Raw genomic sequence first — 14221 nt, 5'->3', positions numbered from 1 at the left:
AAAAACTGTGGTTTCACCAGCTAGCCAGGCTGGTGGCAGGTACTGCAATAATCCTTCCTGGGCGGCGGGCTGGGGCTCGATCGGCTGGCTCTACAGCGGGGCCAAGCAGTGAAGGCGCAGGCAAACAAATACGAAGGGTGGAGCACTCGGGAGATGGCCAGCTCTGCAAAGCAGGTCGGCTTTCGGACCATGCAGAGGGCGGGGAAAGTCCCAGAGAGTCCGGCAGGAACAAGTCTCCAACTATTAAAAATATTTGTATAAATAAAAACCGCGGAGAACAGCATTGTCAGCAGCAACAGCGGCGGGAAAGCGCGGGAGGCACCATTTTTTTTTTCAGCAAGGAAGAAAGGAAAGCGCGGGAGGCGCCATTTTTTTTTTCAGGATGCCTAAGACTGGCAACATTACTACTTTCGATAGTGATGTAGAGGATTGGGCCACATATGTGGAAAGAGTGGAAGTATATTGCACAGCGAATGAAATAAAGGATGATAAAAAGACATCGGTACTTCTAAATCTAATGGGCGCAAGGACATACAGGCTGTTACAAAACTTAATCACTCCAGCCAAACCTATGGACAAGAATTTTAAGGAGATTGTTGATACCCTGCACTGCCAATTCGGGGCAGGACTGGCAGATTCTCTACGAGACAAATTCGTCTGCGGTCTCCTAAGTGAAGGAACACAAAAAAGGCTACTTTCTGAGAAAGATTTGACACTGGACAAGGCTTTCAGTGTAGCTGTATCATACGAAGCAGCAGCAAGAGGAGCTGCAGAGATACAGCAAAAGCCACAGGACTTCGGCACCCATGAAATGACACGGGGTTTCGAGAGATGTTATCGCTGCGGCAGATCCACCCATGACCAGAGGGACTGCTGGTTCAAGGACAAAGCATGCAGGCAATGCGGAAAGATGGGACACATTACACGTGTATGCCGATCTGGAAACAAAAAATCCACTGACAGAAAAAAAATCAATAAGGAAAAGTACAGAAAGGTACAAATGATGACGGACAGTAGCTCCGAAGACCAGAAGAGCGATAGCGACTCCGGAAACAAGAGACTAAGCTCTCTCAAATTACATAATGTAATTGCCAAAGAAGATTACCAGACCATTTGGGTTACCCTCATGATAGCGGGGTCCCCAGTTAAAATGGAGCTAGATACAGGATCAGCTCTGACCGTCATAAGTAGATGGGATTACGAGCGGCTATTTCCGCATATACCTTTGAAAGACACATCCATTATCTTGAAAACATATACGGGGCAGAAAGTATACCCCAAAGGGAAAATAAAGGTGCCTGTTGTATACACGGCAAGGAAATACAGAAGTTGTATTTATACGTTCTGCAAGATGGTGGTCCACCGCTGTTGGGACGTGAATGGATCAGGAAGATACGTTTGGACTGGCACTCCATTCAGGCACTGATGGTGACCAGTAAGAAAAAAAATGATGATGACATCATACCTGAACGATTAAAAGACATCTTGGCCAACGCCAAAGAAGTGTTCCAACAGGAACTAGGAACCTTGAAAGGCGTCACCGCCTCAATAAAGGTGGAAGATGCGGCAATTCCCAAGTTTTTTAAGGCAAGGCCGGTGCCATACGCAATTCGTCCAGCAGTCGAGGCAGAGCTGGAGAATTTGGAAAAGACAGGTGTGTTATCCAAGATAGATTGGAGCGAGTGGGCAACACCCATCGTCCCGGTCATGAAGAAAACGTTAAATAATGATAAATCTGAAGAACAGAGAAAAATTCGCATCTGTGGGGACTTCAAGGTGACTGTAAACCCAGTCCTTCACACGGTACAGTATCCTCTTCCGAGGATAGAAGATATTTTCGCCTCACTATCCGGAGGGAAACGTTTCACAAAAATTGACTTGGCACAGGCATATCTACAGATGGAGGTTGAGGAGGCCTCTAAAAAGTATCTCACAATAAACACACACAAAGGCCTGTACCAGTACAATCGACTGGTTTTCGGAATAACATCAGCTCCAGCTATCTGGCAAAGAGCTATGGAACAAGTCCTGCAAGGGATTCCTGGGACTCAATGCTACCTAGACGACATCCTTGTAACAGGAGAAAATGACAACGAACACCTTGCCAATTTGGAGAAGGTGCTCACTAGGCTGAGAGAACGGGGCCTACGAGCAAACCGCCCCAAGTGCGAATTTTTCCAGAAACAAATATCATATTGTGGCCACATAATTAATGAAGAAGGGTTGCATAAGTCCCCTGAGAAAATTGAAGCGGTCATAAAAGCACCAGCACCTGAAAATGTCTCACAATTAAGGTCGTTCCTGGGATTGATAAATTACTACCATAAATTTTTACCGAACTTGTCAACTGTTCTGCACCCTCTTAACGAACTGCTACAAACGGGAGTAATTTGGGAATGGAGCGAGGGCTGTAAACGTGCCTTCCATAAATGTAAAGGCTTGATCACGTCCAAGGAAGTTTTGGCTCATTACAACCCATCACTGCCAATCAGACTGGCGTGCGATGCATCCCCTTACGGCGTAGGAGCGGTATTATCACATAGATTCCCTGATGGCTCAGAACGGCCGATAGCTTTTGCATCACGCTCATTGAACTCAGCTGAGCGTAACTATGCCCAGATCGACAGGGAAGCACTCAGCCTGGTATGGGGAGTAAAGAAATTCAACCATTACCTACACGGACAAAAATTTACCTTGTCGACTGACCATCAACCCCTTGTCTCCATATTCAACCCTAAAAAGGGCGTTCCCATTATGTCAGCACAAAGGCTACAGAGGTGTTCCCTTTTCCTAGGGACACACCGATATGACATAGAATACAAAGGATCAAAACAGCATGGAAATGCTGACGGTTTATCGCGTCTACCGTTGCCAATGGTAGAAGAGGCACCTACAGTGGACCCAGTGGAAATGTTCCACTCTACCATAGCAGAATGTCTACCAGTAACAAATTCTGCCATTGAAAAGGAAACGAGAAATGACCCGACTCTCTCACAAGTCTACGATTTAACGGTGAAGGGATGGCCAGCACATGGCGAACCACTGTTGCCAGCATTCTCGCAAAGAAGGGAACAGCTGTCAGTGTGCCGAGGAACCTTGATGTGTGGATCCAGAGTGGTGATTCCACCCAAACTCCAGGATAAAGTGCTAAAGGAGCTTCATGAGGGGCATCTGGGTGGAGTGAAAATGAAGAACTGAGCCAGAGCGTTTGTGTGGTGGCCAGGTATCGATGGAGACATCGAAGAAATGACCAAGAGCTGTCTAGGGTGCCAGAAGGTCCAAAACGCCCCACCACAAGCCCCTCTACATCCATGGGAGTGGCCCTCATCTCCATGGCAAAGGGTACACATCGACTTTGCTGGTCCATTTATGGACTCAATGTTCTTAGTCGCGGTTGATGCACACTCCAAGTGGCTGGAGGTAATAAAGATGTCCTCCACCACCACGGAAAAAACCATCACAGTATTAAGGACCATATTTGCCAGGAATGGGCTGCCTGAACAGATCTGTTCTGATAATGGACCGCAATTTGTGTCCGAAGAATTCAGGAAGTTCTTAAAAAACAATGGGGTTAAGCACTACACGTCCGCCCCATACCATCCCGCCACCAATGGATTGGCTGAAAGGTTTGTCCAGACCTTCAAGAAGGCCATAAAGGCCATGGGTAATGAAGACATAAATCTACAGCATAAGGTAGATAACTTCTTGTTTGCATACAGGAATTCAACACATATGGTTACAAACCAGACTCCCGCCATGATGTTTTTCAATAGAAGACTAAGATGCCGGCTGGATTTGATCAAGCCAAACATCAGAAGGGACGTAGAGAACCAGCAATTTCAAGGCATGAATGAAAGGCCAACTAGAACCTTCCAGATAGGTCAACAAGTTTTGGCCCGGGACTACCGTACCGAGAAGTGGCAGCCTGGAACTATTTGCACATGACTAGGACCGCTGATGTATACCGTGGACATTGGAGAAAGCATAATAAGGCGCCATGCTGACCAAATCATAGAGTCATCCGAAAAGGGACAACCTACACCACAACTCTATACACCTGATGATGAAGCAGAGATACCCATAGTATCTACCTCCGATCCGGTGATGCTAGAACCAGATGAACCCGACACTGGCATTCCAGCCAAATCGACCTTGCCAAAAGAACCTACTACACCACCGAAAACTACTACACCACTGAGGCATTATCCGGACCGAGTCAGGAAGCCTCCAGAGAGACTGACTTATAGTTGATTAACTGCAGCAATATGTAGATTATTGTTCTTGTAAACATGTTAAATAACAATTACTTAAAATGTTATGTACTGGTTGTCTAAAAGGGGAGGAATTGTGGTGTATGTGCCTTTAAGAGCCCCTGTGTACTGTAATGGCCACTCGGGCTATATAAGCCTGTATAGTGTTTTGTATCTTTTAGTTCACCTCCAGACTTTGTCCAGTAAACACCTGTAAACCAACTCCTGCATTCCGTGTCTTCATTAACACACGGATACAACATTAAGCTTTTTTTTTTATTCGTTCTTGGGATGTGGGGGGTCACTGGCAAGGCCAGCATTTATTGCCCATCCCTAATTGCCCTCGAGAAGGTGGTGCTGAGCTGCTTTCTTGAACCGCTGCAGTCCGTGCGGTGAAGGTACTCCCACAGTGCTGCTAGGGAGGGAGTTCCAGGATTTTGATCCAGCGACGATGAAGGATCAGCGATATACTTCCAAGCCAGGATGATGTGTGACTTGGAGGGAAACTTGGAGGTGGTGGTGTTCCCATGCGCCTGCTGCCCTTGTCCTTCTAGGTGGAAGAGGTCGCGGGTTTGGGAGGTGCTGTCGAAGAAGCCTTGGTGAGTTGCTGCAGTGCAGCTTAAGTGCTTAACTTGCTCTTCTATAGTTCAATAACTTAAAAATAATACACCAAATGCAGTCCTGATCCCAGCTAATTAAAACTTGATCCATGCTGAAATCTTTAAATTCTCAGTAATCAGCACAACATAACAATATTTTTAAGAAATTAAATTATGTTTATGTGAAATAGGCATCTATTAAGTGTTATTATATGCTTAGCTTAGATTGCTGAGTGAGTGACTGATTAAAAGGTTGTGTTACAGAGTCGTAATGTTTTAGTTGATGAAAATCCCGATTTGTAGTTTATGAAAATCCCGATTGAAGCAGAATATTTCCTATCAGGCTAATTATGCATTTCTCACAACTAAGCTCCACAGAATTTGTTAGCTGCTTTAATCGGACAATCTGAGCCCCAGTATGCTGACGTTACAACCACTCCAGTTGTACGCAGGTGGTGGAATTGCTCTCTATCACAAGTTACTGCCAAGAACATAATTCCATTGTAATTCTGTCCAAGAGATGGCATCAATTACTTCTCCTACAGTGTCTGAAGCTCCTACTGCAGTGCATTTGCTGATTGAGAAAAAAATTGAAAGAGAGAGTATAATCCCACCAGAATTCCACATGTCCTGTGCACAAGTTTGTTCACAGCAGTTCTCAGTTAATAAGCCATTAGTTCAGCAGATGATGCAGATGGCAGAAACTGAATGAAAAGAGTAACAGGCCTCACTTTAACCTGTCCATCTCCAGTATTGGTGATCATTTCACTCGGGGCTGTTTCTCAATTCATTTGTTATCCCGTCCAACTAACACAGATTTGAATGAAAATGTCACCAACTCCAGAATTTTATTCAGGAAGATAAAAAGGCGTAGATTGTGTCAGTTAGGTGCAGATAGAAGATATTTTTTTCTGCAACAAAAACCAAACACAGATTTAAAATCATAGAATCATAGAATGGATACAGCACAGGAGGCGGCCATTCGGCCCGTCAAGCCCGTGCCGGCTCTCTGCAAGAGCACTTCAGCTAGTCCCACTCCCCCGAGTATGATTCCAGGGATGAAGGACTTCAGTTACGTGGATAGACTGGGGTTGTTCTCCTTAGAGCAGAGAAGATTGAGAGGAGATTTAATAGAGGTGTTCAAAATCATGAAGGGTCGGGACAGTAGATAGGGAGAAACTGTTCCCGTTGGCAGAAGGGTCACGAACCAGAGGTCACAGATTTAAGGTGATTGGCAGAAGAACCAAAAGCAACATGAGGAAAAACTTTTTTACTCAGCGAGTGGTTATGATCTGGAATGCACTGCCTGAAAGGATGGTGGAGGCAGATTCAATCGTGGCTTTCAAAAGGGAGTTGGATAAGTACCTGAAGGAAAAAATGTTGCAGGGCTACGGGGAAAGGGCGGGGGAGTGGAACCAGCTGAAGTGCTCGTGCAGAGAGCCGGCAGGGGCTCGACAGGCCGAATGGCCTTCTTCCGTGCTATAACCATTCTATGATTCTACATCTGTGCTTGTTTTTGCTGCAGAAAAAATATCTTCTATCTGCACCTAACTGATAAAGTTCTTTATTTCCAATAATGACGATGGCACTCCCCCAGGTTCCCTAAAACACCAAGATATGAAGACTCAGAAATCTGGGGGAAAACATAGTCACCCCCCACCCCCTGATGGTTCAGTGTATAAATACACAGAGTTGTGGCACTGTGCCACACAAACCTGAAATGTCTTATTTTGATCCCTGGTTAGTACTGAGTTAGTTGATCTCAGCGTGCGCAGCAGTGGAAGTGCTACAATTAGTCTCAGTACGTTGGGCTGAGAGACAGAGAACAAAATGGCGAGAGTTCCAGTTTATGATTAATTTCCAGCAATGAATACACGTGTGAATACTGAGTGAGGTCAGATTCACGTTCCAGCCAATGGTCTTCACGGATGAATTGCCCACCAAACATCCAGGCTCACACATGAAGAATGGGTATTTTGACAAGGTTCCAGAGTTCCTACTGTACTCTAGCATGAATCACCATTTTCAGGGGAGTAGAGAAAGTTAAAAAAAAGAGACTGTGGAAGATGAGGACATATAATGCACCAGTCACAGTCACAGACAATGTCATTTGTGACTTTACCGAGGGCTATTTTGGTGCTGCAGCAAGGGGCAGAAACTGGATCAGAGAGATTCAAACGTTGAACTGCGGGCAAAGATAGTGTAGAGATTTGGGAGGTGAGGCCATGTTCAAGGATGTTGACAGAGAAAGGGACTTTGGCGATGGGACGGGAGACAATGGGAGACAATTTAAAGTTAAAGATGTCAGAAGAAAAATGCGAAAGTTAGGCAACTTTTTTTTTACTGAAAGGTGATAGAATTGTGGAACAAATTGCCAGTGGAGGTTTTGGCACAAAAAGCCAAGGTATTTTTTTTTAAACCAGATGAATTCCTGTTAGGAAACAAGATACAGAGCTCGAACTTCCAGAATCAGAGTAAAAGAAACCACAACAACTTGCATTTATATAATGCATTAATAATGTAGAAAAATGTCCCGTGGCACTTCACCGAGTTACAATGAAGAATTGATGCTGAGCCAATGACAGAGAAATTAGGAGGGCTGATTGAAAGTTTATTCAAAGTGGTGAGGGTTAAGGCAGGTCTTAAACAATGCTCCCCCTAATTTTTTTGGGGGTGCATGGCCTCTTTAAGGGGCTGCACGGCCCAGTCACAGTTTTGCATTGAAAAAGCCGGCCCCGGGCTGCGCGGGACTGGCAGAGAGCTGCGCAGCTTAGAGGGAACACTGATCTTAAAGGAGGAGACGGAGGTGGAGAATCAGAGGGATTTCAGGAGAGAATTCCAGACAGTGGAGCCTAGTCTACTGAAAGCATGGTCGCTAATGGTGGGGCGGAGAGAGGGGAATGCACAAGAGGTCAGAGTCAGAGGAACAAAGTGTTCACGGCGGGTGGGGGCGCGGTTTGTAGGGCTGGAGGAGGTTAGAGAGGTAGGGCGAGGTGAAGCCAATGGAGGGATTTAAACACAAGGATTCCCGTTTTACATCTGAAGGGCTGTCGGATCAGGAGCCAATGTAGGTCAGCGAGAATAGGGGGCGATGGGTGATTGAACTTGGTGCGGCATTGGATACAGGCAGGAAAGTTTGGGCTCAGTTGAAATATTCCACTTGCATAAGCTTGACGGTGATCCTACCTTGAGGGAAAAAGTGCCTTCAATAAAAATGTTGTGCCCCAGGCTCATCAGTTCTACTTCTCTGCTCAAAGGAAGAAACCTTAAAGAAAGTCTACATTTCGCGATGGGAGACTTCACAGTACCGAAAGAGATAAATGGTGTAGAGCTTAATGGATTGTTTGCTTTAATTGAAAGTAGTCTTCAGTTTAGAAAGAATAAATTAACTCCTTTTGGACTATCGCCAGATCTTTTATAACAGTTACTGTGCTGGAAAGTATTTGCCGAATATCTTTGCTTCTGTAAAATGTTTAAATGTCATTCATTTCAATTTGTAGTATTAGCCAACACCAGTCAGTTTCGAAGAGTGATATTTTCTGCTTTCCAGAGACCTTGTCAGCAACAGGCAACATAGCGAGAATACTACATCAACTTCAGTGCACAGTGTTATTGCTAAATTAGGTAAATGTTAGCCCTGGGCTGCACAATTAAGATGTTCCCTACCTGCACACAGCCCACTTGTGCTTAACAGGGAACAACCATTGGGAGTAAAATGGTCTTTAAAATCCCAAACCATGACACCGACGATAGTAGTTTTTCCTTATACTCTACACTGTTGCTCAGCTTGAGAATGCACCTCATGGGTTCGCTGAAAATGGACAAACGGGTTCCTGACAATCTGACAATCTCAAGGGGCAGTACTTTGAACTAAATGCCACAAAACAGAATTGTAAGAAATCGTGGATTGACAGAAATAATAGTCTGTTATGGGTTCCCTAGATCAGCAGTTTGCCTAAGTTGATGACACAGAAAGGTTCCAGTCACGTCAGAAAAATAGCTGCACAGAGAGTTGAATTGCAAAGTCAGAACGCAAAAAACAGTCCTTCGAGTGGGCATAACTAGGCCTGATACGGGATGTAGCAAGGAGCTGTAGGATAAGCAAGCTGTCTAAAAAGAGGGCAACAAGACCTTTAGAACAGAGATAAGGAGGAAAATGACCTCATGAGGCTGGGATGGGGCTGTCATAGGTAACCTCTCCCTTGTAATTGGACAATAGGATGGGGTACAAATGATTGACATCAGGTAGCCACCAGCCCACCGAAATAACTATAAATATAGACCACCGAGAGAGGAAATCAGGCAGTTAGAGACAAAGGCTTCCCCAAGGTGGCTACAGCCGAACACCTTGGTCAAGTTTAGCCTCTGAGGTGGCAGACGGCCTAACCCCTCCAACAGCTCGAGGGATGACCCAACGGAAGTGACCGCTGCAGCAGACTGCAGGAATCCACCCAATCCAAGACCACTGTACTGCCTCACCGTCCGTTCGGTCGTGACATTCCGCTTCGGGAGTCGTAGATCGCTCTCTACTGTCATATGTTATATGTCTATTATACTTAGCTTAAACCACATGTAATATCTGATTATGCTTTAAAACTGTAGCTCTTTAATAAAAAGCCTTACAACTCCTAAGACCCTTTGGGTAATGTGTGTGTGATCTTACAGAATTACATTAAAAAAATTGTTTGGTAGCACAGTAGCTCGGAATATAGATTCTTAATAGAGATTGAGTGTTCAACTTCAGCCTCACCAATTGAGGGCTATGAAATGTTGCATCACTGGAGGAGAAAAATTGGCAGGAATGTCCTAGGAAATTTAGATTTCAGCCATAGACACGTCCACAGACGAGACTGTACACTGCCCCGCTGGCTCAAGAAGGAAGCAGCAGTGAGCTGAAGTAAAAAAACCAAGTAAAGAATAGTCCTTCTGTTCAAAATTCACCTTTGGTAATAAGCGACAGGTTCCCGTAGCAATGAGAATTTTAAATTTGAGGCATTAGGGGAGGGGCAACTGAACCGCTGGACAGACAGTTCTAGGATTGTAGCATTTTGCTGGGGAAGGCAGATGATAAAATGTCTTCTTGGCACTTTCTAGAGAGTTCAAAGGACTCAGTCAAAATGAATGCGATACTGCAGGGATACCCAACCCCTGACCTGCTTCTCAATCCTATCTGGCCGTGGACCTCTGGCTTGTGATCCTTCCCACCAGCTGGAACATCTGATCACAGGTAGTGTCTCCCACTCCCAGCAGCGCTACTCTCTTCCTCTAGCCAGGATCTGCCTTAGGAATCCAGGACACTGCAGAGACTGTACTCAAGGAGGAAAGGGGGAAAGAGAATGTAATGAAATCTGTTTGACTTGATCCTGTATTCGTTTTGCACTCATGTATATTACCCTCCCCCACTGTGTATAGTTTCACTTCCTCTTTCCCGACTAACCTGGGAGGTTCCAGGTCTTGGCTCCGCCCCTGACTTCTCTTACATAAAGATCCCAGGATCTGTATGACTCATTCCTGTGAACCAGTTGGCGTGTTGAGATGTTAGCTCTGATCTTAGTGATTAAAAGCCAACTTGTTTAAGTCTATAACTTCTAGTTTTGTGGTTATTGAAGGCCCATCAGAGAACAAAAGAGATAGAGAGAGTGAAGTGAACAGGGGAGAGTGCGGGAAAGGGTGACATAAGCGGAGAGAAAAAGAGTCTGAAATAAAGGCGAGACAGAGGAGGAGAGAGGAAGTCGCGGAAGTGAAGGGGACAAGAAGCAGAGCAAGGGACAAAAGTGAAGATGTATGTAGTTGAAAGAGCACAAGAAATGCAAAATGCCTGGCTTAGGAGCCATTTAATCAGGTGCAGCCCACTCACTAGCTGTGCCGTAAGGATCAGGCCCACTGTTCCGACAGGTTGGATACCCCTGCCGTACTGGGCTCCCAAACCACAAGATGGTGGCCGTTGCCTCGATGTCTGCAAAAACAGCGTTTTTCTTTGATCGATAATTAGTTAAGATAATGGCCCTCTTTGTCTGGAACAGTGTGTTTAAAATGAAGGTTTATGATGCAGTAAATCAACTGCTTTCTTTTGTTAAAACTATAAGTGGAGCTGATGGGCCAGATACAGACAAGTGTAAAAGGAAAATACCCGAAGCAGGGCACCAGCAAAATCTCAAGAATTGAATTTATTACTTGTAGCTGAAACACAACTGAAAGGGATTGTTCTGGTGGCCCAGGAAACCAACTTCTCGGATTTAATGAGCGAGCACTTGGCGACAACAGCAACGGGACCAACTTACTTTAAACATTCCAATTAATGTATTTACCCAGAATATTAGACTTCAGCACACCCGCCTCCAGGTTTGAAAATTAAATAAAACCCTACGGAATCTTAAATTGCCACCCCCCCCTCCCCCCCACCGAAATCAAACTTTTCCTACAGGATTTTACCACAAGTTACAGGACCTTGCTATCACGCACGGTCAATAAAAAGTCTTAAGCATGTGCCAATGTAAACCTTTGTTATTAATAACTCACTATCATAATGCATGCCTGAACAGGCTGCATATTTTATGCATTCAAAGATCAATTCATCAATGCAATAAATCATAATGCAAAATATTAGCCACAATAATTCTGCTCTGGACACAGTGACATTTTTCTCAGTATTACCACACAAATACTTTACAAAGGCTATTAATCACTACAATAAATTCTGTAGGTTATCCGGTCGGTTCCAATTGTTATTTTTTTTTGTTATAGAACTGCATGCACCCTGAAAAAAACTAGAGCTTTATTGATGACTGTGTGGTATTTTGGACTATAAAAGTGAACATGATTTGTTAAAATAGGGTCAATGAGACAAAAATAATTTTCACGCAACTTCCAAATTCATTCCCTGCAAACTATAGTGAGAGAGCATTAGCCAAAACATCAGGCTGGCTGGTAAATATAAACTTTCAGGCACACAAGGAAATCTACCATTTCCAGCATGTGAAAATTACCAGTACAGATACACTTGCAAAGCCTGAACCGTGTTATCAGAATGGTCAAAAAACAATGTCTTGGTAGTTCAAGTGTTCTAGGGCAACCTAACATTTAACGCCCCAGTTAAACAACACATTTCGTACTGGGGCAGCTCTGTATGTCATAGAATCAGACAGCACAGGAGGCGGCCATTAGGCCCATCATGTCTGTGTCGGCTCTCTGAAAGAGCTATCCATTTAGTCCCACTCCCCTGTTCTTTTCCCATAGCCCTGCAATTTTCTCCCCTTAAAGTATTTATCCAATTTTCTTTTGAAAATTACTGTTGAATCTGCTTCCACCGCGCTTTCTGGCAGTGGTTTCCGGATCGTAATAACTCGCTGCGCAGAAAAAGCTCACCTCTGGCCAATTACCTTAAATCGATGTCCTCTGGTTACCAACCCTTCTGATAGTGGAAACACTTTCTCCTTATTTACTCTATCAAAACCCTTTATGATTTTGAATGCCTCTATTAACACCCCTCCCCGCCCCCCCTTAACCTTCTCTGCTCTAAGAAGAACAATCCAAGCTTTTCTCGTCTCTCCCCGTAACTGAAGTCCCTAGGCAAGACGGAGGGTCAGAGGGATCTGGGTGTGCAAGTACACAGATCCCTGAAGGCGGCGGAACAGGTGGATAAGGTGGTAAAAAAGGCAAATGGGATACTTGCCTTCATTAGCCGAGGCATTGAATATAAGAGCAAGGAGGTTATGATGGAACTGTATAAAACACTGGTTAGGCCACAGCTGGAATACTGTGTGCAGTTCTGGTCGCCACACTACAGGAAGGATGTGATCGCGTTGGAGAGGGTGCAGAGGAGGTTCACCAGGATGTTACCGGGGCTGGAGCGCTTCAGCTATGAAGACTGGGCAGATTGGGTTTGTTTTCCTTGGAGCAGAGGGGGCTGAGGGGGGACATGATTGAGGTGTACAAAATTATGAGGGGCATAGATAGGATGGATGCTGAGGAGCTTTTTCCCTTAGTAGAGGGGTCAATAACTAGGGGGCATAGATTCAAGGTAAAGGGCGGGAGGTTTAGAGGGGATTTGAGAAAGAACTTTTTCACCCAGAGGGTGGTTGGAGTCTGGAACTCACTGCCTGAAAGGGTTGTGGAGGCAGGAACCCTCACAACATTTAAGAAGCATTTGGATGAGCACTTGAAATGCCATAGCATACAAGGCTACGGACCAAATGCTGGAATATGGGATTAGATCAGACAGGGCTTGATGGCCGGCGCGGACACGATGGGCCTCTATCCGTGCTGTATAACTCTATGACTCTCTATCCCTGGTCAAAATCTGGCACTGAAAATGTAATATAACCACCTGTGTGTGCTCCTGAATGCCTAAGGGATGGCTTAAACAGCGTCAAAGTCAACACAAGCTGTTGATGTACACTGTGTTTGCTGCACTGTAACGGTAGGCTGGTTTCTGAACCTGGATTTCGTACCCATCGTACAAAGATATCACTCACAGTATTCACTTGGTTTAAAGATGGCAGAGCACTTGCATTCTCATGAGGTCTCCGTGGCGTTGTGCAGAATACTCCCGCAAAATACTAGTCCACATCATTTTTAAATTGTTTTGTTTTGTGTGTCTCGGTTCAACTTAGTTGGTGGGAGAAGCGGGTACCTGCAGCTTTTACACCTGCAATCCATTTCTCTCACTGGCCTCTATATCCAGTCTGAGTATCATACACTTATCACAACATCACAGGGAAAACTTGCCATTGATGGATGCGATCAAACTGCAGTGCAGCACTGCACAGGTTAACCTGCTCTAGAGACAATGCAAGGTCATGAAAAGCATCAACATCTGCACTGGGGGAAAAAAATGGAGCCAATGACCAGTATGCCTCCAAACAATCTTCCCAGGTGTCAGGTCCCCAATTTGCGCATGGACCTGACATCTAACAGCGGGAAGAGGATTATAGGTACTTAACTGCTTGTTAACAGGTTGTTAACAGGCAATTTTCTGGGTGCGTCTGTCAGCCCCGAGACACTCCAGTCACAACAGCTTTTAAAACTTATTAGAAACAAAAATATCGAATGACTTTAAGGAATTCAAGATGGAAACGTCTTCCTAAAATCAGTTAGTTTACCATTATCACAAATTAATTTTCTGCCTCTGCATTTATTTGGCAGGAATATCCATTTTGTAATAATATTTAAAGTTTTTTTTAATTTTGAAGAATTATATTTTTGGAAATAATATCAATGATAACTTGCAGACTCCTTTAAGTGCCTTCTGATCCCTGCACTCATTTCTGACCTTCACTCTGAAAAAGCCTGTGTGATGTGAAGAAAGCTACACTCCTGAGTCATAGGTAAGAGCAAATGAATTAAAGACTTGAATGTGCAGCCAGATCCAGA

The 14221-nt window shown here is 44.6% G+C and overlaps 1 protein-coding gene across 2 annotated transcripts in view; it reads right to left on the bottom strand.

Moving 5' to 3' along the window:
* slc39a11 (solute carrier family 39, member 11) overlaps positions 1-14221 on the bottom strand; it is a 709353-nt gene that overhangs the window by 508324 nt on the left and 186808 nt on the right. The window lies entirely within an intron of this gene.

The sequence above is a fragment of the Somniosus microcephalus genome, chromosome 21 (genome assembly GCF_052327205.1).
Source record: "Somniosus microcephalus isolate GS21.2 chromosome 21, FLI_Smic_1.0, whole genome shotgun sequence".
Lineage (NCBI taxonomy): Eukaryota > Metazoa > Chordata > Chondrichthyes > Squaliformes > Somniosidae > Somniosus > Somniosus microcephalus.
The sequence above is the reverse complement of the archived record's forward strand: the minus strand, read 5'-3'. Positions and strand labels throughout refer to the sequence as shown.